This window comes from Nerophis lumbriciformis, linkage group LG37 (genome assembly GCF_033978685.3).
Source record: "Nerophis lumbriciformis linkage group LG37, RoL_Nlum_v2.1, whole genome shotgun sequence".
NCBI lineage: Eukaryota > Metazoa > Chordata > Actinopteri > Syngnathiformes > Syngnathidae > Nerophis > Nerophis lumbriciformis.
In genome coordinates this window covers 13,220,001-13,234,529 of record NC_084584.2, presented here as the reverse complement: position 1 = coordinate 13,234,529, position 14,529 = coordinate 13,220,001, and the positions used below count along the sequence as shown (strand labels likewise).

The window sequence follows — 14,529 nt, the reverse complement described above, 5'->3', positions numbered from 1 at the left end:
ACATCAAATGTTTTGGATTTCTTGGTAATTTCTTTTCTAAATTATTTACATTTATGTTTTCAATTTTTTGTCTTATTTTTTTCCCACTTTGCATTAATGTTTTGTAATTTTCTGTCAAGTTTTGTCTTAATTATTAACATTAAATGTTTAGGAATTTTGAATACATTTTTTCTCACTTATTTTACATTAATGGTTTTGGATTTTTGTGTCAAATTTTCTAACTTTACATTTATGTTTTGGATTTTTTGTGTGTCAATTTCTTCTCACTTTTCATTAAAATTTTGGAATTTTGTCATTTTCTTTCTTAATTATTTTCATTTAATGTTTTGGATTTTTTGTGACAATTCTTTTTATTAATTATTTATTTTAGATGTTTAGATTTTTTGTGTCAATGTTTTAATTATTTGCTTTAAATGTTGTGGATTTATTTTTCAATGTTTTCATAATTATTTACAAGAAATGTTTTGGATTTTTTTTTGGTGTCAATTCTTAATTATTTATTTTAAATGTTTTGGATTTGACTTGCCCAGGGTGTACACTGCTTTCCTCCCGAGTGCAGCTGGGATAGGCTCCAGCTTTTTTGCCATGGACAAGCGGTAGAAAATGAATGGAATGGATAGATGGGTTTTAGATTTTGCGTCCATTTTTTCTTTATACTTTACAATAATGTTTTGGATATTTTGTGTCGATTGTTTCGTAATTATTTACATGAAATGTTTTGGTATTTTCTGTAGCTGAGATAGGCTCCAGCGCCCCCCGCGACCCCAAAGAGAATAAGCGGTAGAAAATGGATGGATGGATGTTTCGTAATTATTTACATGAAATGTTTTGGTATTTTCTGTAGCTGAGATAGGCTCCAGCGCCCCCCGCGACCCCAAAGGGAATAAGCGGTAGAAAATGGATGGGATGGATGGATTAAATGTGTAAGGATTTTTGGTGTCAATTATTTTTTTACATTAATGTTTTAGAGTCTACGTGTCAGTTTGTTCTTAATTATTTACATTAAATGTTTTGGATTATTTTGTGTCAAAACTAACAATTTTAACAAAATGTTTGGATTTTTTGCCTAACTTTTTTCTCAATTATTTTTATAAAATGTTGTGTGTATTTTGTGTCAATTGTTTCATAGTTATTTACATGAAATGTTTTGGTATTTTTTGTGTCAATTCTAATTTGATATTTACATTAAATGTTTCAGGCTTTTTGGTGTCAATTCTTTTTTAACTATTTACATTAATGTTTTAGAGTCTACGTGTCAGTTTCTTCTTAATTATTTACATTAAATGTTTTGGATTATTTTGTGTCAAAACTAACAATTTTAACAAAATGTTTGGATTTTTTGCGTAACTTATTCTTAATCATTTATATAAAATGTTGTGGATTTTTGAGTCAATTGTTTCGTAATTATTTACTTGAAATGTTTTGGTATTTTCTGTGTCAATTCTAATTTGATATTTACATTAAATGTTTAAGGCTTTTTGGTGTCAATTCTTTTTTACATTAATGTTTTAGAATCTGTCAGTTTTTTCTTAATTTTTTACAATAAATGTTTTGGATTATTTTGTGTCAAAACTAACAATTTTAACAAAATGTTTGGATTTTTTGCGTAACTTATTCTTAATTATTTATATAAAATGTTGTGGATTTTTTGTGTCAATTGTTTCATAATTATTTACATGAAATGTTTTGGTATTTTCTATGTCAATTCTAATTTGATATTTACAATAAATGTTTAAGGCTTTTTGGTGTCAATTCTTTTTTTTTTAACTATTTACATTAATGTTTTAGAGTCTGTGTGTCAGTTTTTTCTTAATTACTTACATTAAATGTTTTGGATTATTTTGTTTCAAAACTAACAATTTTAACAAAATATTAGGATTTTTTGCGTAACTTTTTTCTCATTTATATGAAATGTTATGCATTTTTTGTGTCAATTTTTCTTAATCATTTATATTAAATATTTGGATTTTTTTGTGTCAATTAATAAAGAATAAAGAAAGGACAAAAACAGCGATAAATCCATGTGAATATGGACATATAATTGCTCAAAGAGTATGCAGTGAAATGCAGCTGGGAAAATATTTTGTCAAAATTCAATAAAATAAAGTTAAAGTCCATAAAAAAGGAAAAAATTACCTGTAGTCGTAAAGCATAACCAATATTTTCTAGTGTCTGCTGTGTCATCAATAATCTGCGAATATAATGTCTTTGTTTCCGTTTGTAATTTGACTTATGAAACCTTGACGTGCACGTGAAGGCAAAGTCACAAAAGTGTGCAAGGAGGTCACGTGACTGGCCTGACTCCTCCCACTGGTCCAACCGGATACCGACTGCATTGGCGCTGTAAACTCCACACACAAAGCTAGCATGATGTAACATTCCTGCTTCATGAAAGACACGCGTCAATCAAGTCTGACTCATGTAGCATGTAGCATGTAGCATAGGGCTGACAAGGACCTGTTGAATGATGACGGACACTCATCCAAACATGAAAATACACGTTCAACACTTAAGTCAAAAGTGGCATTTTGTCATTTTGGCAAAAAATGTGTGTCACCTCTGAAAAGCTGAAGCCAAACTGAAATGCCAACAGTTGGCACGCCATCCAGACAGTGTCAAGTAAATAAATACAGGACTTTTGGGTGTATGCCTGAAAAAATAGCCAGCATATTAACATGCTACCGTTAGAATGCTAAAGTTAGCTGGCGCTGAAAAAAAAAAAACCTAACATTTTGACTCTGAATCATATACCTGCCATCATGAAAGTATTTGATTCTGAGGTGTGTATCTGCAAAATGAGCTTAGGAAGCTAGCATGAAATAACAAAATATTTTAATCTTGAGGCAAATACCTGCAAAATTAGCTGCCTAGCATTTTAATCTCAGCAGGCTAACATTTAAAATACACAAAGTAACAAAAAATGTACTCTGTGGTGCACATTATACACGCAAAATGAGCTGAAGAAGCTAGCATGCTAACGTTAACATGCATGAAACAACAAAATATTTGACTTTGAGGGATATACCTGCAATATTAGCTACCTAGCATTTTAATCTTAGCATGCGAACATTTAAAATACACAAACAAAATATTTGACTCTGAGGTGTACAGTGCACCTGCAAAATGACCTGAAAAAGCTAGCATGCTTACGTTAACATGCATGAAATAACGAAATATTTGACTTTGAGGGATATACCCACAAAATTAGCTACCTAGCATTTTAATCTTAGCATGCGAACATTTAAAATACACAAAGTAACAAAAAATGTACTCTGTGGTGCACATTATACATGCAAAATGAGCTGAAGAAGCTAGCATGCTAACGTTAACATGCATGAAATAACGAAATATATGACTTTGAGGGATATACCTGCAAAATTAGATACCTAGCATTTTAATCTTAGCATGCGAACATTTAAAATACACAAAGTACAAAAAAATGTACTCTGAGGTGTGCAGTGTACCTGCAAAATGAGCTGAAGAAGCTAGCATGCGAACGTTAACATGCATGAAACAATAAAATATTTTACTTTGAGGGATATACCTGCAATATTAGCTACCTAGCATTTTAATCTTAGCATGCAAACATTTAAAATACACAAAGTACAAAAAAATGTACTCTGATGTGTGCAGTGTACCTGCAAAATGAGCTGAAGAAGCTAGCATGCTAACGTTAACATGCATGAAATAACGAAATATTTGACTTTGAGGGATAAACCTGCAAAATTAGCTATCTAGCATTTTAATCTTAGCATGCGAACATTTCAAATACACAAAGTAACAAAAAACATTGACTATGTGGCGCACATACACGCAAAATGAGTTGAAGAAGCGAGCATGCTAACATTAACATGTATGAAACAACAAAATATTTGACTTTGGAGGGATATACCTGCAAAATTAGCTACATAGCATTTTAATCTTAGCATGCGAACATTTCAAATACACAAAGTAACAAAATATTTGACTCTGAAGTGTACATTGCACCTGCAAAATGAGCTGAAAAAGCTAGCATGCGTACGTTAACATGCATGAAATAACAAAATATTTGACTTTGAGGGATATACCTGCAAAATTAGCTACCTAGCATTTTAATCTTAGCATGCGAACATTTAAAATACACAAAGTAACAAAATATTTGACTCTGAAGTGTACAGTGCACCTGCAAAATGAGCTGAAAAAGCTAGCATGCTTACGTTAACATGCATGAAATAACGAAATAGTTGACTTTGAGGGATATACCCACAAAATTAGCTACCTAGCATTTTAATCTTAGCATGCGAACATTCAAAATACACAAAGTAACAAAAAACTGTACTCTGTGGTGCACATTATACATGCAAAATGAGCTGATTAAGCTAGCATGCTAACATTAACATGCATGAAATAACAAAATATTTGACTTTGAAGGATAAACCTGCAAAATTAGCAACCTAGCATTTTAATCTTAGCATGCAAACATTTAAAATACACAAAGTACAAAAAAATGTACTCTGATGTGTGCAGTGTACCTGCAAAATGAGCTGAAGAAGCTAGCATGCTAAAGTTGACATGCATGAAATAACGAAATATTTGACTTTGAGGGATAAACCTGCAAAATTAGCAACCTAGCAATTTAATCTTAGCATGCAAACATTTAAACACAAAGTAACAAAAATATTTACTCTGTGGTGCACATTATACATGCAAAATAAGCTACAAAAGCTAGCATGCTAACATTAAAGTGTTATGATGGGTAAAGTAACAAAACATTTGACTTTCAGGCATATACTGCAACGTCAAAATGAGCTAACATGCTAACATGGTAATAGTTCACATGCATCAAGTAACAAAACATTGGACTGGAAGGTGTATACCTGCAAAATGAGCTAAAGAAGCTACCATGCTAATATTAGCACACAATTGACTAGCATAATCAAATATAATTTTGACTTTAGAACGCTTAAATAGGTTGAGAAAAGAAAGTAAAAGTGAAAGTAGGAACATTTTCTAATAGAGAATAAGTGTTACGGAATGCACATTTTGAATAGTGAATAGTTTTGATAGTGGATTGATTAAAATGATTTAAAAATGTGAGAGAAGTAGTCGAGAGAAAAAAGTGGGGAAACAGTCAAATTTTAAAAAGTTGGAATTTTGTGAAAAGCCAGACTTTAAACGTGTTAGTTTGAATATCAAAGACGACAGAAATGTCATGTTTGGACGCTTAACAAACGCATTGTTCATTTTGAATGAGGAAAAATGTACTGGAAAGGTGGAAAGATTTTTTAAACCCCCCCCCCCCCCCCCCCAAAATGGTATCATACGTGTGAAAGAGCCGAATTCTCTGAAAGTGACATGGTTTTAATCAGAACAAAAATGTGGAAGAAGGTGGCGGAAGAAAGAAAAGAAAAAGGAACTACAAACTGTAATTTGGCTATAAAATGTGTGTGCTGAAAAGCCCAAGCCTAAGTAAAATGCTAACAGTTGCACGGTAGCAAGATAGCATCAATGAACACAATGTATGACAAGAATACAGGTGAGGTGCTCCCACCCACAGTGCACATAGGAAAATCAAATCAATCAAATATGTAGCAGAAGGAGAATAAAATACAGAAGGAGACTAAAATACAGAAGGAGAATAAAATAGGCCTCTAACACACCCAGAGATGCACAGCCAACATTTCTAAAAATATGGAAACCACGTGCATCTCTGGGTGTTTTATTCTCCTTCTGTATTTTATTCTCCTTCTTCCACCCATCCATTATATATATATATATATATATATATATATATATATATATAGTGTACAGGCCAAAAGTTCTTTATTTTCATGACTATTTATGAGTTATTATTATTATGAGTTGAGGTTTCTGTGGTTTATCCATCCCTACAAGCCTGTTTCGCAGGATCCCCTGCTTGTCAGGGGATTTTATAAAAATAAAATAGGGAAACCTGCGAAACATATAGCCTCTGTGTTTTTTCCTGACCCAACTGATACACACATGTAGATATACACACGTACACATTCATGTATATATACACACACACATACACGTATGTATATAAACACACATACACGTATGCATATATACACACATACACGTATGTATATATACACACATACACGTATGTATATATACACACATATACATGTGTGTAAATATACATGTGTGTATATATACACACACACACATATATACATCTGTGTATATATATACACACACACACACGCACATATGTATATATACCCTTACACACACGTATGTATACATACACACATACACGTATGTATATATACACACACACACACACACACACACACACACACACACACACACACACACACACACACACACGTATGTATATATACACACATACATACATACATACATACATACACACACATATACACACGTATGTATATATACATACGTATGTATATATACACACACACACCACACATGTATGTATATATACACAAACATATACACATGTATGTATACACACGTATACACATGTATGTATACACACATACACATGTATGTATACACACACACACATACACATGTATACACACATGTATGTATACACACATACATATACATACACACACACTTATACATACATGTATACACACACACACACATACATGTATATACTGTATACACTAGAGATGCGCGGATAGGCAATTTATTTCATCCGCAACCGCGTCAGAAAGTCGTCAACCATCCGCCATCCACCCGATGTAACGTTTGATCAGAACTGCACCCGCCCGCCATCCGCCCGTTGTTATATATCTAATATTAATTTAAAAAAAAAAAAAAAGGGTGAAAACTACGCGAATTGCACCTTGTGCAGACAAGATTTTTCGATCGGACACGGAGGAATTAGCGATGTAAAAGACCACGTTGGGACAAAAAAACACAAGTCTAATGCCGTTGCTAGCGATACAAGTGGAAAACTTTCAACGTTTTTCGTCGCCCAAACAGATTCTTTGGATGTGATAAATGCCGAAGTTTTATTTACGGAGGCAATAATTGAGCATGGACTTCCAATCGCACTGGCTGATCACATGGGACAGTTAATAATGTAATGCAACCTTTAAAAATCATTACGCGGTGATCGCGATCCCAAAAATAAACTTTTCTTGCATGATAATGTCCAGAAAAATTCGCTTTATATTACTATAGAGTCCTTTTAACGAATGAGTTTGATGGTTTATCACAAACCTTAAATGAAATTCCATGGCCACCGTCCTGCTCTCTATATCAACCAGGGTGAGCCCCACCCCTTTCGTGAGCGCACTGCGCGCGGAGTGACCCCTGTTACGCGCCCCCGGCAACAGGGGTGGCAAGCAGGTAAGCTGCGCGGGCGGAGCGCGCGGAGTGACCCATGTTACGAGCCCCCGGCCACGGGGGTGGCGGGCAGGTAAGCTGCTTACCTGCTGCGCGTGACGCCGGCCGCGGCGAAAGCGGACGAGGCGGGGTGTCGGTGCGGTGGGCGCGGTAGTGACCCTGGACGTGCGTCGGGCCCTTCTCGCGGATCGCCTCAGCTACGGCTCCCGGTGGGGCCCTCTCGGGGGAAGGGGCCTCGGTCCCGGACCCCGGCAAGGCGTCCCTTCTCCGCTCCGTAAAAGTGTCCATCTCTTTTCTTTTTTCTTCTTCTGTTGTGGCATATGCAGCAGGTGCCTGCTCGTTTTTCGTATGTGGGTAACAACATTTAACTATGTATATATATTTCCGAATTGGTTTAACTGCCACCCGCAAAAAAAAAAAAAAAAAAAAAATCTAATTAATCCGCCCGACCCGACCCGCGAGCGGATAAAATCTTATTTTTTTTAATTTCATCCGCCCGATACGCGGATAATCCGCGGACTCCGCGGTTGTGTCCGCAAACCGCGCATCTCTAGTATACACACACATTTATACATACATGTATATATACACACACATTTATACATACATGTGTATATATATACATATACATACATACATGTGTGTGTGTATACATACATGTGTAAATATATACACACACTCATATGTGTATATATATACACACATATATACATACGTGTATATACACACATATATACATACATGTGTATATACACACATATACACATACATGTATATATATACACACATATACATACATGTATATATACACACACATATACATACATGTAAATATACACACATATATACATACATGTATATATACACACATATATACATACATGTATATATACACACATATATACATACAAGTATACACACACACACATATACATACATATATACACACACGAATACATACATATATACATACACATATATATATATATATATATACATATATACATACATACATACATGTATACCTATTTATACACAATAAAATATGACTCTTGCGTGTATACCTGCATAATGAGCAATAAAAATTGCATACTAACATGCTAACATTAACATGGTCAAGTGTATCAATGCTAGAAATAACTAAATATTTGACTCTGAGGCGTACTCCTGCAAAATTTGCGAGAAAAAAAAAATCAAGCTTACCAACATGCTAACATTAGCTTTTTAAAATGCATCATGCTTAAAATAACAATATTCAACTCTGAGGCATACTCCTGCAAAATTAGCCAAAAAAAATTCTAGCATGCCAACAGTTAGCATGTGCCAAGTACCGAAATATAATACTTTGAGGCGTGTACCAACAAAATTAGCTACAACGGTTAGCATAATAACTTTAAGATGTCTGCATGCTAACTTTCAACTCATTCAAGTTGAACGTGCGACAGTGTTTTTATTTTTCAAAAATTCCCATGGACAATTTTTTAAAACGTCCACACTTCTCAAGCGATACAAACATTCCACCAGGAACACATTCCACTCATCCTGGAGAAACTAAATATTTTCTACTTTACAGAAATTCTACTTTTTAACCAATTTCCTACTTTTCAATTTCCCACTTGTTATTCTCTTTCTTTCAACTACTTTGCCGACTTTTTAAAAACAATTCCAACCATCAAAAATTCCTGTTTTCCTGAACTATTGTTACTATTGTGCTTCCACATTTCTCAACCAATTCAAACTGTTCCAAAGTCAAAATGCTCCTCGATAATGTTGGTCAACTGCTAGAATGCTCGTTTTACCATGTTAGCATGCTAACATTAGCATGATAGCTTTTTTTCCCCCTATTTTTGCAGGTATACACCTCAGTCATATTTTCTTTCTTGATGCATGCTTAATGTTAACATGCTAACATTAGCATGTTAACTTTTTTCTCTATTTTTGCAGGTATCCACCTCAGAATCAAATAATTTGGAACTTGACCCATGCTAAATGTTAGCATGCTAACATTAACAGTTTAGCTTTTTTAGATATTTCTACAGGTCTACTCCTCAGAATCTAATATTTTAATAGTTGACGCATGTCAAGTGTTGGAATGCTAACATTTCATGCCAGCTTTTGTACCTCATTTTGCTGTTATACACTAAAGAAGATCATTTTTGCTATTTAGCTACAGTTGGCATTTCAGTTTCGCTTCAGTTTTTCAGTAATCACATGCAATTTCTACTGACATTTTAATTTGATATATACAGTATATTCACTTTGAAACTAAACAAAACATTTACACATTGGTTTATATTATGACTATCAAACACAATTAGTGAAAATATATTTAATTACAAGCTACTTATATTAGTTTATATTTTAATTTAAAAACATTTGTAGAAAAAAAGGAAAAAAATATTTTATTACACATTACTTGTATTATTATTAAACAAATTTATTATTTACAATTATATATATATATTTAATCACGTTACTTAGTTTGTATTATCGTTACTATTAAAGAACTTTTTTTTTAAATGTAAAAAGAAAATACATATTTAATCACACAGTATATGTATTATTACTATTAAACAAAATGTCTAAAAATTGTAAAAAAATAAAAATAAAAAAAGGAAAACAGTTATTTAATTACACATTGCATGCAACATTACTATTGAAAATTTGTAAAAAAAAAAAATAAAAAAAAAATGTAAAAGGAAAACATATTTAATTCCACATTACTTGTATTATTACAATTAAACAAAATCTGAAAATAACAAAACAGGTATTTAATTACATATTACTTATATTATCTTTATTATTAAAGGAAATTTTTGAAAAATTTAAAAAACAGGAAAATATTCAATTACACATTTTGTGAAAAAAATATATTTAATTACATATTACTTAGATTAGATTATCGTTACTATTTAAGAACATTTTATAAAATGTAAAAAGAAAGGAAAAAATATTTAATCACACATTAATTGTATTTTACTATTAAACAAAATGTGCAAAAAAAAAAAAAAAAAGGAAAACAGTTATTTAATCACACATTACATGCATCAATACTATTGAACATTTGTTAAAAAAAAGTGAAAAAAGTTAATAGGTCATGACACATCACAAAACAAAATGTGAAAATAGTACAAAAAGAAAAATATGTTTTCATATTTGTTTATATTATGACTATCAAACAAAATTTTTGAAAAATATATTTAATTACACGTTACTTATAGTTTATATGGTCATTGCTATTAATGAACATTTGTGAAAAAAGGAAAAAATAATTCATTACACATTACTTAGTTAATATTATTGGTGCTATTAAAGAAAATTGGTTAAAAAAAATGTAAAAAGAAAGAAAAACATATTTAATCACACATTACTTTTATTATTACTATTAAACAACATTTGCGGGGGGAAATAATTGATTACATATTCCTTGTATTAGTTCATATTATTGTTACTGTTATGTAACATTTGTGAAGGTTGTGTGCAAATAAACACTAGGTTTAAGTTGAATTAGGACCAGAGACGAGCAGAGAAAAGTGAACTTTGTGTTTGCAGATGAAGGTTGTACCAAAGTGTTACATCACAGCGCATGACCCACCCCTGTCCCACTGCCCTTGTCCCACAGTGACCCACGGCTGTCCACACCGACATGTGTTGGACATAAACAGCTGTGAGGGGAAAAGGCCGCAAGGTGAAAGGTTACCGTCATTAAACGCAGGACAAGAACCATCTCACGTGTGAAAAATAGCGTGGATCAGTTTGTGATGCACTCATGTGATATTTGAGCCTCGGGATTTCATGGCTCATAAAGTCACATTCATCTTTTCTTAACAAAATAAAAGACACAAACATTAAGTTGCACACACTCCGACATTAACACTGCAAACCTCCTTTAAACACTTAAGACAAACAACATTTACACCCAATTAGCCAGTCAAATATCATCATTAGATGGATCATACATGCTGCCTTGACCACACACACACACACACACACACACACACACACACACACACACACACACACACACACACACACACACACACACACACACACACACACACACACACACACACACACACACACACACACACACACACACACACACACACACACACACACAAAAAGTAGTAAAAGTGAGGAAATTTTCTGAAGTTTCCAGCACTTTTGACATGCATCTGTTCACATTACAAGCATATAAAACTCTCAAATTACTGCCAAAACTCCACAAACATAAAGATGTTTTTACTCACGCCCAACCACTCGCAAGTAAAAAAATAATTAAAAAAAACAATTTGCAAGAAAATAAAAAAAATTTTCAATAAAAAAATTATTCGCAAGTATAGAAACTATTTTCTGCAAGTATAAAAACTATTTTCTTCAATAAAAAAAAAAGAAGATTTGGATTAAAACAATTTTTTTCTTTAATTAAATTTTTTTTTGCGAGCATAAAAATATTAACTAAAAAACGATTTGCAATTAACATCTTCAGTCAAAAAACAATTTTCTTCAATTAAAAACAATTTGCAAGTATAAAAAGTATTTTCTTTAATTAAAAAAACGAGTCGCAAGTAAAAAAGCATTTTCCTTACTAAAAAAACGATCTGCAATTATACAAAACAATTTTCTGCAATTAAAAAAAGTAGCAAATAAAAAAACAATTTTCTTCTATCAAAAAAATTATTTGCATGTATAAAAACAGTTTTCTTCAACTTGAATGATTCGCAAGTATAAAAACATTTCTTCAATTAAAAAAACTATTTGCAATAAAAAAAAACATTTTCTTCGATCAAAATAAATTCACAAGTTATTATTCACAAGTATAGAAACTATTTTCTGCAAGTAAAAAAAACAATTTGCAATGAAAAAAAGCAATTTTCTTTAATTAAAAAAAAATATTTGCAAGTATAAAAACTATTTTCTTCAATCAAAAAAAAGATTTGCATGTATAAAAACAATTTTCTTCAATTAAAAAAATGATTTGCATGTATAACAACAATTTTCTTCAATTCAAAAAATTATTTGCAAGTAGCTGAGATAGGCTCCAGCACCCCCCGCGACCTCGAAAGGGACAAGCTGTAGGAAATGGATGGATGGATGGATGAAGTATGAAAACAACTTTCCTTAATTAAAACATTGATTTGCGATGAGGTGACGACTTGTCCAGGGTGTACCCCGCCTTCCGCCCGATTGTAGCTGAGATAGGCTCCAGCGCCCCCCGCGACCCCAAAGGGAATAAGCGGTAGAAAATGGATGGATGGATTTGCAGAGCACCAGTGATTTACACTTTACAACAACAGGTGGTGCTGCTGAGTCCATTTAAGGCCATCAGGGTGGCGAGTAGTTAGGAGGCATACATAAATAACATTACATGATTTACAACACAGGGATGATCAAATACATGTGTTAGTTCCAAGGTTGAACTTGTTCCCCTCTCTTCTGGCCGCCATTTTACTCCCCATCCTGCTTCTTCTTTTTTGTTAGTTTTGGCAGAGGGCACCATGCGCAAATAACAGCGGCCCTGACGGCCTTAAATAGTTGGGTGCTCTGAGTGCAAGTGTGAGGATTGCGCAGGGTGAAATATTTTAGAAAATTGTTTTTATTCTTGCAATTTATTTTTACTTGCAGAAATTTTGGATTTTTTTTTTTACTCGCAAATCATTTTTTTTAACTTAAGAAAATTATTTTTTAATTGAAGAAAATTGTTTATGCTTGCAAATTGTTTTCTAATTGAAGAAAATGTTTTTATATACTTGCAAATGTTTTATTTTAAATTGTTTCTATACTTTTAGAACTGTTTGTAACTTGCAAATCGCTTTTTTAACTGAATGTATCCTTTTTTTTTTTTTTTTTTTAATACTTGCCCATCGTTTTCCTAAAAGAAAATAGTTTTACTCGCAAATTGTTTTTTTCATTGAAGAAAATTGGTTTAATACTTGCGATTAATTTTTTTACTTGAAGAAAATGTTTTTTTTTGGAAAACCTTTTTTTTGGTAAAAAATTGTGGATGTGGGATCTGAGCCGAGAATGTCGTTGTGGCTTGTGCAGCCCTTTGAGACACTCATGATTTAGGGCTATATAAATAAACATTGATTGATTAAACATTGATTGATTGATTGAATCTTTTTTTTTTTTTGCAAAAAATTGTTTTTATACTTGCATTTTTTTTTTAACTTGCAGACAATTGTTTTTTTTTTTTACTTGCAAATATTTTTATTGAAGAAAATGTTTTGGTTTTTTTTTACTTGCAAATCGTTGTGTGATTCAAAACATTTGTGTGTTTGTAGAGTTTTGGCAGTAATTTCACTCTACAAGATATAGTTTCTTTGTTTTAAAGCCATTAATTCCCATATATTTCTCATCACCCTCATCAACTAAACATATTTAAAAAATAAAAAAAAATCACAATACTTATCAATCCATGAAGTTAGAATTTGCCTTCAATTCTACAGCTTGTATTTAAAGGAAAATATAATCTACATATTCTACAGCTTATATTGTTCATGTCGAATTTAAATGTGCTGTTAAAAACTATCTTTAAATAATAATAATAATAATTCTCCTACAGGACACTGTAATATCACGTTGAGCCTCAAGAGGCGAAAGCGTGTCACAGCACACAGGTACTTCCGCAAATGCATCACGTGACCACGAAGAAGCAACCAAAGCGGAAGCTCGACATTTCAATGAGGTTCTGCTTTTAATTTACAGCGAACAAAGATTCCACTCTAATAGTTCATTCATATTCAACATGTAAATACTTCGCACTAATTATTAGAGTTAAACTGCTTACTACTTCCCTTATGATTAGCGTTTTGTGGGCGAAAGTAGACCGCTCGAGCATTGCGTTGGTACTCTTGCGCCCTCTGCCGGTCAAATGATTAAGTTATGGTTGAGTGATGAAAGAGAATAGTGAACGCTAATGTATGTTTAGCTGATAAAGAACAGGATATAGATCCGGGAGAGGACAAAAGGGATTTGTTTCCAGGAGACAAAACCACGAGGACTGGTGTTAATAGAGGACCACCTTATGGCGCATGAGTGTGTTAATATAACACCTAAGCGCACATTGAAATTCCTTCGAAGCAACAAACATTATTGCGTGCCAGCAGAGTATAGCTCAAACTTTTACACTGGCTGTTATACTTCCGAAAGTCGGTTTCAAAATAAAAGCTCACAGAAAATAGTCACTTCCCG

At 32.7% G+C, this 14,529-nt stretch overlaps 1 protein-coding gene across 2 annotated transcripts in view; it reads right to left on the bottom strand.

Annotated features, from left to right (window-relative positions):
* Positions 1–14,529, bottom strand: part of fabp3 (fatty acid binding protein 3, muscle and heart) — a 53,481-nt gene that overhangs the window by 11,958 nt on the left and 26,994 nt on the right. The window lies entirely within an intron of this gene.